The sequence below is a fragment of the Arvicanthis niloticus genome, chromosome 13 (genome assembly GCF_011762505.2).
Source record: "Arvicanthis niloticus isolate mArvNil1 chromosome 13, mArvNil1.pat.X, whole genome shotgun sequence".
Taxonomy (NCBI): domain Eukaryota; kingdom Metazoa; phylum Chordata; class Mammalia; order Rodentia; family Muridae; genus Arvicanthis; species Arvicanthis niloticus.
This window is the reverse complement of record NC_047670.1, coordinates 28,397,803-28,405,854: the sequence shown is the minus strand read 5'-3', so window position 1 is coordinate 28,405,854 and position 8,052 is coordinate 28,397,803. Positions and strand designations below refer to the sequence as shown.

The 8,052-nt window shown below is 37.2% G+C and overlaps 1 long non-coding RNA gene across 1 annotated transcript; it reads left to right on the top strand.

Annotated features, from left to right (window-relative positions):
* Positions 1-5,343: 5,343 nt before the first annotated feature.
* Positions 5,344-7,308, top strand: LOC143434204 (uncharacterized). The gene is made up of 2 exons (XR_013103545.1): positions 5,344-5,541; positions 6,596-7,308. It is a non-coding gene; the product is annotated as an uncharacterized LOC143434204 (long non-coding RNA).
* The last annotated feature ends 744 nt before the right edge of the window (positions 7,309-8,052 follow it).

Below are 8,052 nucleotides of genomic sequence, written 5' to 3'. Positions count from 1 at the left end.
AACTGAAGATGGAACAGGGGAGGTAAAAAAATAAAAGGAGAAGAGAAATTATGTAATTATAGTTTAATTTTAAAAATGAAATATAAATGTATCTGTTGGGGCTGGACTTCCATTCATCTATTGATCTCCTGACTGTACATCACAGCTATAGTTCAGGAGACATTGTGGAAGAGGAAGCTTGTAAGAGCCAGAAAATCAGGTATCTGCTATATAACAGTTTCTCCTAGAAATAGCTACATAAGCAATACTGGAACAATGGCAATATCAACACAGATGTTAATGTGGAAAGAGGTAATTTTTACTTGGCCTCACCACTAGATGAACAACTCCCTAATGATTTCTGGGGAAAAAAGATCTAGATTCTCTCTAGGGCCTGAGGCCTGTTCCTGTGACTGATGGCCATAGACCTCTCTGTGGGAGAGGCTATGGAGGGCGGAAGCTAAATGAAAAGAACCAGGCCCAGGAGCAGAGCCAAACCCTGCCATCCAATAAGGGTCCAGGGTTCCAGGCTTAGGCTTGACCAAGCACCCAGCTGCTTCTCAGAGCCCCACATATATGTATATAAGAAAATAAAACTTAAAAATAAACAACTTATTTCTACATACATATATAGATATGTAGAAATAATAACCAAAGAATAAAGAGTCGAGGGACATAGGGTTCAAAGAAAGATAGCACGGAGGACCTGGAGGGGAAAGGAGAGGGAGGAAATGAAGAAATAGAGTTTTTTCCTAAATATTGACGTTCATGACAACTAGCAAATTACTCAGTGAAGAATCCTGCTGCTATTACAAGGAATTAACCTGGATCTTGAAGGATCTGAAATACTGAGGTCTATCTCAGGAGAGAGGCAGTCAGTCTCAAGGCTACTCTTTTACTTGATACTATCCTTTTTCTCCCCACAACCCCCGTTTGACACCAGCAAAGCATCTGCAGTCTCATGTGGATGTAAAGGACAGTTTTCAATTCAGTTTCTCTTTTCTATGGCTCACATACTGAAGTCACAACATCGTATCTTTAATCATCACCTAAGAATGCTGTTTGTCTTCCTTCTTCTGTTTATTTGGATTTTAAGTCTACTATTCTCATTTCAGGGTGGAGAAAAGCAACAGTTTTCAGGCGGTTTACAGATGGAAGTTAACAAACATCCTAGTTTCAGCAAACATAGGAGAACCAGGAATTAGGAATTACTTGTCAAATATTCATAATGCATCCACCATGCTAATAGCTCTTAGCACAATGATGAAAATGATGGGTGAATTTGTCTCTTCACTCAAGGCTAAGGTCAAGATCCACCTTTTCCCAAGTGGAGCATTCTTGACTTTTTGGTTGTCTGCTACCTTTTCTTCCACCAGCTTGAGTCTCAGAGGACTTTTTGTTTGTATTTTTTGTTAACTCTTGAATTTTATCCTCTGTGTATTGTTACCTATCTATTTGTCTTTTTCTAAAATTTCCTCTCATTCCATGTTGAGTGCTGACTATACCTGTAAATAAAGCTACAGAAATGTCCTATCACACGAAAAAAGCCAAGTTTAGTTATCAACCTAAGATCCTCCAACATCCAAACAGCTGCCAATCCATAGGACGCACACATTGCAAGGAAGCTGCCACTGAGGAAAGGAACAGAGGTCCTCTTTCAACAACCGATGGTTGATAGCAAATCTTTATATCTGAATATGGATTAAGTTTGCAGAATAGGAATCATTTGGAGCCTGAGCTTATCTGCCCTTAACTGCTTGGAAAGTCGTTGACATTTCAAGGAAGAAATAAAGCAGCTGAAACTATATGTGTAGATTTTCTTATGCGTTTTTTAAAGCTAGTTATAGTGACAAAGTAGTAACGTGTTTCACTGAATGACAACACTTTGGAATTCTATATCTTTTTAAATAGTTTATAATAATCTAACTTTAAATAATTCCTGTTCATATGTCTATGGGTCTTATTTTCTCATACACATATTTCTCATTTCATTTTTTTAAAATCTAAATCCAACTCAGTACCAGATAGGAAAATGCAAGCAGAAAATTTTGTTCCTCTGAATCCAGTTATGTAGGCTTCAACTTTATTTTTTATTTTTTAACCTCTAGTTCAGTGACTTTGGACAGTGACCTAAACTCCTGTATTCCAATTTTCTGCCCTCTATAATGATAGAGATTTTGGTGGAAAATAACCAAGTTAATACATGTGAATCACTGTGTTATAAAATGTCCAATTAGATATGACTAGTTAATATTCACTATTATTATATCATTTTAAAAGCTCCATTGTGATTTTTACCTCAAAAAACAAACTGTATTTTAAAAGATCACTTTCTTCATATATAATCCTTTTGAACTTGAAAGAAAAGGATTTGACTCATGCTGACTGCATGAGATTTGCTACCTGAGCCAGTGGCTCTATCTACCATTCAGAAGCGTGACCAGCATCACTGTGAACACACTGTGAGTCAGAAAGGCCTCGGAGCATTCAATGGTGTCTTCACTTGGCACCAGACAGCACAGACATAAATGTACTTGGAAAAAGGCAAAGGAAAATATGTTGGTTCTGGATAAAGGCACCATGCTTGTCAAATTGTTTTGAAATGTCCCCTGTACCTCTTCAATATTCCCCCTGTTGATTCCATCACTTAAGGACACAGTTATTAGTTAGCCCACTAAGGGAACTATGAATCACATCTACTGCTTACCAATCCTCTGGCTTATCCCAAAGACACAAACAAACCCAAGGTATTGGGAAAATACCACATCTTTGTAGTGCAGTGCAGGGTCAGAGGTGGGGGTTAACATTGCTTCCTCATGTATTCTACATCACCAAGGCAAAGAATACCCTTACTGACTTCCAAGGCCTGGGATATCTGACCATGTGAGAAGGAAGTCCCTTTGACTCTTTGCAGACAGGGCAGATGTCCCCACTTCCTGACATCTGGAAGTGGGAGGTCTTGAACCAACGAGTCGTTAGTGTTAGAAATATGTATACTGTGGAGTCCATCATCCTGTTTAGCTTGGCAACACCTACAACCACGCTAACATTTTGTGAATGAGAAGACTGCCAAATTGATATGTTTCTGTTCAGTCGCTTTTAAGTCATTATCTGTAAGAGATTTCATGGTGCTTGGGTGCTTGTACTGAGGACAGATCTTACCTTCAATCTTTTTTTTTTTTTTTTTTTGTTATATTGCTCAAGTTTCCCCTTTTTGTCGAAGAGATTGAAAGCTATGAAAGTCATTCCAAAAGTTTTTTGGGCTCTGCAGTGGCATTTTCAATGGGAAATTGGCAAGGACTTAAGTGTGAATGAAGACAAAGAAAGCCAGTGAGCAGTCGAAGCCCTGAGATTGAGCGTCTGCTTATCCACATGTCAAATCTTCCTTCAACTGCTAACACAGTATGTCTGCCCAAAACTCATGAGGTCTGATGCATTTTAGGAATTTAAACAGAAGAGTGAGAGAGGGGAAAAAAACTTATAGCATTAATACAAATTTGTCTGGAAATATTCTTCCTTCAACAACTTTGGGCAGTCTGGCCCTTCCTCTGTCGCAGACACATAGAAAATGAAAGCTATGACATAGGTTGTGTCTGCATAGTGCCAAGCATCTGGGTTAAATTCGGTCCTAGTGTTTGATCTTAAATAGACACAAGGTTATTTTTTAAAGCACCATCTGTAAAGCTGACATAATCCCTGTAGCCAGGATAGCGCAATCACCAGCCTGGGAGGTATTTAACCAGATCATAAAAGTTTCCCCAGCCTTTCTCTCCCTAACTACTGTTTTATCCTTATAGCAAAACTACTGCTAATTAATCCCTTCTTTGCGTAAGAAACTATTAATGTTTCTTAATAGGATGCACAGTTTAAAAATGAAATCTCTAATGATCATGATTTAATGCGGCAGTTCTCAACCTGTGGGTCACAACCCTTTGTGGGGGTCACATATCAGATATCCTGCATATCAGGTGTTTACACTGTGATTCATAACAATAGCGAAATTCCAGTTATGGAGTAGCAAGGAAATAATCTCATAGATACTAGAGGATCTACGAATGATATAATTTAGATGGCTAAAAACAAGTTCTGGAGGAATTAACCAAGCTTACCCTGATCATCTCTGGATCTCCTGACATGACTCACAGAACACCAAAGTATTAGAAAAGGCTATGATGCATAGAAAATGCATGATGGATTTTAATTTCAGATAAACTTCTTGATAAATCTCAGGTCTGCTCTGTGACATTGTGCAAGCCATATAAGCCCCTGAGCTGTAATTTTCCCATATGTAAACTAGGGTTTTCTTGAAATTATGTAACCCGTAGAGTCACTAAATGGCTTCTCTGTGATAAATGCTCAGAACCATAAGCATTGTCTATACTGTTTTTATTCAAATAATGTTAGCAAGAGCAATATATAAACATTCATATTCTTAAATTCCTTGATCTATTAGTGGAAGTGGAGAGGAGAGAGGTGTTAGGATCAAGGAGAAAGGTTACTGGACTAAGAATGAAATTTTAGTAGTTTCTGACTGTGGTGAGCTTGGGCAAGTGAAAAGTCTCCTTGTTTGAGCTTCATGTTATTTATGCTTAATCATGAGTTGGTAAGATCTGTATCTAAGATTCCCTTTAATCTCTATTATATGTGTGCCAATGCTTTCCATAGAGCTGGAACTAAAAGAGCTACCAGAACACAGGTCCGCCCACACATCAGTTTGGGAAACTGATTGTGCACTCTCATGATTAGTCACCGAAGGAGACAGAAGCAAAAGTCAATCAAGTCGAGTCTTTCCCGTGAGGCACTGTGACTGTTTTCAAGCCTGCAGCGCATTGCCATTTTCCTCCAGATACCTCGGTTTTCGCTTGTTTCCGTATTTTTGAATTCTTCACTACGGTTTCTCATATTCCTGCTGACTTTAGCAATCTGATTTTGCAGTCTGTGGTAAACTCAACACCTCCAATTCTTTATTGTACCACGGTAGTCCCTCGGTGGTGAAAAACTGGGCAGTAAGGCTGATACTCTTTCTGAAGAGTGTGTTCATGTGTGTTGGAGTTTTACAGAATTTGATTGCTAGTATTTATACAGACAGAGATTTTTCAAACACTTCATATTATATGTGTTCACTCAGGACAAAAATGATTAGCCTTCATTATTTTCTTCCAAGGAAGGACACATCCGTTGGGAATCTGTTCCGGTGGATGATCTAAGTGTCTGAGTGGCAGGATATAAAGTCCTCTGTGTATATTTCCTATCAACTGCTTCCATGGCTTCAGTCACCAAGTACTTGATGCTTATGTTTTTGTACCTGTATTACTATGTTGGGATTTCTCTTCCCTCCAGTGAATTAGGGGGTGTTTTGAATTCTAAGTTTGGAAATGTCCAAACATGTTTTCTCTGACAGATATTGTAATAATTCCCAGAAGAAAGCCCATATTTCGGGCTTTTTATTTTAACACATTGCTTGTTTTGACTCATTATCCACGAGTCTATTTCTTCCTTAACTCCATCGGTTTTTAAACATACACTGAAGGAAGTGATGTGAAATGTATCTCAGAAATCTAGGTAAGATTACAGTAGTCTTATTCTTAAGAAAGGACTGCATGTTTGTATGCATAGGCAGAATTGGATTTTTTAGGTTCCAATTCAACATAAAATTTATGTGCAGAATAGAGAAGCCTTATTTGTAAAACCACTTATAATTAAATGTAAATGTGTTTATAATTAAATATAGCCTTGAGATGATTATATCTATGACTTCTAAAATTATTTTGGAGTATTAGTATAAAAAGGTTATTAGTCAACAATACCAAGATTGAAGACAACGGCTTTAAAATATGAAAAAAGAATCACAGAGACACGAGGACCACCAAAACAAGATAAAAAGAGTTCCTTACTTACAAGACAAAGCAGTTCTGGTCCCAAGTACAATGAAGCAAAGTCCGTTTTAATAGATTAGGATTAGAAATGTTTGTCAAAGTGAAGATTTGTCAAACTTTAATTTTAAAGTTAACAGAAAATGTCGTTACTATGTTTCAGTCCAAAACATTTTTGCTTTTCTTGGAAATAACTAGAAGTTTCCAATGCATTAGTATAGTCATTTGACCAATGCCAATGAACTGCACTGGGGAGAAGGACAAATCTTGAATAAGTTTTTGAACTGATTTTTAAAATCAATTTTTTGTCACTTTTTTCTATTTCTTCAAACATCAACAAAATATTTCAATATATTTAATATCTGTTTTATGTTGATACGCATTAATTTATTGTATTTATTTAATACTGTATCTTTACTCCATGTCTTTTATGCTAATTTTCTTTGAAATGACTTAAACCATATACAGTTTGTACGTCTAAATGTATTCATAAATACACAATATGTATGTACACATGTACATGATATAGTGAACTAAGCTATATACACTATTAAATTCATAATAATCACTGCAGCCACAAGAGCCAAACCTCATTATTTCTATATAAACCAGGCTCAGGAAAAGACTCAGTCATGCTGTCTCTACCACCATGAAGATTTATTTAGAGGACCTGGTTATGACAGCCTCTGCCATGACCAACTTGTACCTTGTTAGCAAACTTGTCTTGCTTTTCTTCATGACAGTCTCTAGGGAAGAGAAGAAGCACAGCAGCACATGCCACTCCTGTCCATGTCCCACTGGAGCAATCTCTGGCACATGGCCACATCTGACTGAAGAGAAGACTGAGAAATACTCCTCAGTTGTATGCCAAGGAAGAAGAATGTATAGTTTGGTTCCAGAACTCCAGTACATTGCTAGAAGTCTTATTATCTCCCGATGTTTCCTTCTTTACAGGAGTAGCTATTATTTTCAAACCTTCTTTACTTCAATACCATCTACTTTTATTTTAATTGAATCATTTTAATGCAATCAATAAGTGGGGTTAAAGTAAGCCAACATCAGGATATGTTGTTTACAAAGCTTGTGAGATAAAGCTTAGCTCCAGAAATAACTGTTATCCAGTTATTGGATAACATGACAGACATTATGGCAGTTAGTTAACTAATTGGTCAACAGAGCAACAGTTGAAACAGGCTTCGCTTATAGAGAAAATTCCAGGGGTTGTCAGATTCTCTGGTAAATGTATCCTTTTAGTTTGTATCCGACTCAGTAGTATGTTTACATAAAAGTTTCTTCAAGTAATGTCTTTGTTAAGTGCGTGTCATTCTCTTGCCTGTTAGGCAATGATAACTTTGATGAGTTCCTACAAAAATTAAGATCCAGAGAGAGAAAGCTAAAGACTGTACAATACCTAGTAAAAGCTCAATAAACCTTGGGAATCATTACTGTTTTGTAATCAGGCATTTTGTTGTTGTTGTTGTTGTTTTCTACACTATTACTCATTTCAATGATAAAAATCTCCAACTTACTTCAACTTAGTAGGAAAGAGGAAAGTGGATTTCAACCAAGAAAGAAATACTTGCTTTTTTTGGCCAAGAGTTACATCTCTGTGTTTTTAGTCAAACACAGAGTTTGAGTTCTCTTGGGATTTTAAAAGGGAAGATATAGCCTCTGGCACCTGCCTGTCAGGGATCTTCTGCAATCAAATGTAGCTTTGCAAGTGAAAAGACTCTCCAAAGAAACCTAATAGCTCCACTGATTTAGTTATTTGCAACTGACCCCAGAATTCATTAAGATAAACATGTTTCTAAGTTTGTTTAAATACAGATTTGAATGCACTTTTCTCTAAGTAAAATAGACTTGCTATTTTTTAACAATAAAAAAAAAAAAGTGTATTCAGCTCTTGCCAGCATAATGTATCCAAAATGGAGCTAGCAGGTGTTTTAAAGAAAATATGTAGTTGGAACAGAGAAAGGGGAAACAAGAAGACCAAGCTTCTTGCAATTCACCATGACAAATGTTGACATCCTTTCATGGAAATTAAGAAGAGCTCTGGGAAAAAGTGAGGCCCATGGCCCTAGTAAGCACAGTAGCCTGAGCTTAGATACTTTGGGGAAGGCTGTGGTGATGAGTCAGGCTACTGGAAGAAGTGAAGCAGACTGCCAGAAGGCCAGGCATCAGATGACTGAGGCCACCTTTC